The following is a 3,310-nucleotide window of genomic DNA, read 5'->3' on the forward strand; positions in this document are numbered from 1 at the left end:
CGTGGCCGACCAGACCCGTCAGTCGGACCGATACCCGGGCGCCTGAACGAGCCGAGTCTCAAAACAATGGTTCAGACTAAAAAAGAATTAAAATAGAAATCATAAATCCAATGATTTGGTTTATTGAAGATGTTACTTATGAGCTTGATTTGAATGACTTGTTATTTGGTTTATTGAAGATGATACTTGTGAGCTGGATTGTATTACTTGCGAGCTTTGAATAAATTACCAATGATGTTAGCATGCGTGTAACATGAATATTAATGTAATAATTAGATCAATGTTCTAAGATATCAAGTGGAAAAAGTAATTAAGTGCAGAGATTTTAATTATCTTCAAACTTGTAAAGGTCATGTCGCAAGAACAAGAACATGAAGAAGTGAGCAAGCCAGCCATCAGGTTAGCAAACGCTGGGATTCTTCCCATGGTCATTGTTATGCCTGGGAAGACAAGCGCTGACGTGAAAAGTCACGTGATGAAGAGTGACCTGCTCCCGTCAGAGCAATACGCGCATGTCAGGCCTGCCAAACGATATGGAGCTCCCACGTGTCCATTTCCCTACAATAAATCATGTGAAATCAGCTTGGAAAGAGGGCAATGGAACGTAAAGCCGGATTATGTCCTGATAATCACACCAACCCATGGATTTAATGATGATTATACGCCTTCAGCTTGATATAAAAAGAAGAAGACCCCTTCATTAAGGGGATTAGGCCATTTTTGCACTTGAAACTCTCTCTCTTGTACACTTTGATTTTTCTTTTCATAATCATTTGTAAGTCAGTCCGCTGTTGCGACCTGACCCACATTACTAATACAAATCAGTGGACGTAGGACTTGCTACCTTAGCGTCCGAACCACTTTAAAAGCTCTCATTGCATTTATTTCGTATTCTCTATCCATAATCACGTGTGTTTCTTGACCAATCAACGTTGCGCACGTGTCAATTAGTTGGTGTTAGAATCAAGTATCAACAGTCATGAACTCAGCCATCGAGCTCAACCCATAGACATCATTTCCGCCTCCGGTGATGGCATATTCCTCTCACCTTCTGACGTCGCAAGTAGGCTCCCCACCAAGAACCCTGACGCCCCCGTCTTGCTTGACCGTATGCTACGGCTCTTGGCCAGCTATGATATACTCAAATGCTCGATTAGAACTGGAGAAATGGAGAAGTTGAGAGATTGTACGATACTGCACCCATTTGCAAGTTCTTTGTTAAGAATGAAGATGGAGGGTCGCTTGGGCCTTTGTTGCAATTGCAACAAGACAATGTCACCATTCAGAGCTGGTACTTTTGATTTTTAAAATCTAATATAATTTAACTGCTTATAACTATTATTTTGTTTGAGAGTTGAGTTAACTTTTGGATTCTTTAATATTGGTTGTCAGGTATCACCTAACTAATAGTGTCCTAGAAGGTGGAACCCCTTTCAACCGGGCATATGGGATGAGATCTGCATTTGAATACATAGAAATGGATCCCAACCATGGCCAGTTATTAAACAAAGCCATGTCAAGCAACACTACCTTGATCATGAAGAAGATGGTTGATGTTTACAAAGGATTTAAAAATGAAGGCCTCAAAGTGTTCGTGGATGAGGGTGGTGGGATTGGAGTTAATCTTGGTATCATCACTTCTAAGTATCCTCACATTAAAGGCATTAATTTTGATTTGCCTCATGTTGTAGCTCATGCACCTTCAAAATCAGGTATCATGAGTATCATCATATATTTCTTAAATTCCTTTATTTATTTGCCCATCAGATGATAATCACTTAATCAGATCTATGTAGGTGTTGAGCATGTTGGTGGAGATATGTTTTCTGAAGGTCCGTGCATACGCAGGACTTTAGTTTCCTGGTAATCTGATGGACAGTTAGCTATAGAACACCACCAGTTCATTATTGTTGAAGCGTGTCTGAGAACACTACCCATAGATGATAAACTGAATAAGTTAAAATAAATATAGTTTATTCTTCATGTATGTATATAATTCTCTAGTCAGGATATCCTGATATATATTTATCAGGACCATGCATATACACATTGAATCTGAATTGTTTTAATTAATCCAACATGAATATATATAGTCTTCACTTAAATTCTATCAGGATGTCTTGACTAGAGAATGATAAATAGAATAAATCTTTAGCCTGGAAGTCTTGATTTTAATTTGTTAAGACTATGTATATACACTATTGAATCTGAATTATAAAATATTATTTCAATCTCATAAAATAAATCCAAGGGTGTATAAGTATGGTCATGACAAAGTTAATATCATAACATCCTAACTAGAAACTTACTATATATAGATGCAGTGTGTTGATATGTAAAGATGAAACTTAATGGGAGGCGGTTCTACATGATTGGGGTGATGAAGATTGCTTGAAATTACTACTCAAGAATTGTTGTGAAGCTCTTCCAAACCGTGGCAAAGTAATCATTATAGAATTGATTGTTCCTAAGACTCCTGAAAATAATGTTTCATTAAACATTGCCAGCGAGATAGATCTCTTAATGATGATTGTCTACCTAGGAGCAAGAGAGAGGACACTTAAAGTCAAAGAGTATGAGGCATTAGCTGTGAAATCCAGATTTTCCAGGTGTGACGTGATATGTTGTGTATACAATAGTTGCGTTTTGGAGTTCCACAAATGAATCCATAATGAAAGCAAGTCTCAGTCTTTGGCACCATGTTAGTGATCAATAATAAAGGTTTGAATTCCAGGGAGTTCATTTTTAAGTTATAAAAATAAGAAATTTTTTTTTAAAATACGATATATGAAAGTCCCTGTAAGTGTGACTTTTTAAAATCAATTAATATTTTATTAGTTATTACCATCTCTTTGTTATGTACATTTCTCTTTTGTTATGCAATAAAATAGTCATGTCTTGCTATTTTTTTTTTTTTTTTCTTCTTCTTCTTTTTACTAAATTAGGAGAAAAACTTACATGAACAGTCTCAGCACGTCATTTCATTGACGTGGTGAGACCATCCAATACAAGTTTGTCACATGTTATGAGTTAGCACTAAATTAAAATTTTAATATCATTTTTGTTTTTTCTCTCCTTCCCATAGTTAAAGGAAATAGGGTCATAGCATTTTATAGTATTTCTCATAACACCTGACAAATGTATATTGGATGGTTTTACCACATTAGTAAGATGTCTGGTAGGACCGTCCCATGTAAGTTTTTTTTCATTAAATTAGACAAAATATTTTTTTAGCACATTGAATAAAATTCATTGACAAAATTGATTGATAAATTTATTATATTTTATTTAAAGGTTGAACAATCTTTTT

The 3,310-nt window shown here is 35.6% G+C and overlaps 1 pseudogene; it reads left to right on the top strand.

Moving 5' to 3' along the window:
- The first annotated feature begins 352 nt into the window (after positions 1–352).
- On the top strand, positions 353–2,664 carry LOC116118785 (annotated as a pseudogene).
- Positions 2,665–3,310: the final 646 nt, after the last annotated feature.

The sequence above is a fragment of the Pistacia vera genome, unplaced genomic scaffold (genome assembly GCF_008641045.1).
Source record: "Pistacia vera cultivar Batoury unplaced genomic scaffold, PisVer_v2 Contig859, whole genome shotgun sequence".
NCBI lineage: Eukaryota > Viridiplantae > Streptophyta > Magnoliopsida > Sapindales > Anacardiaceae > Pistacia > Pistacia vera.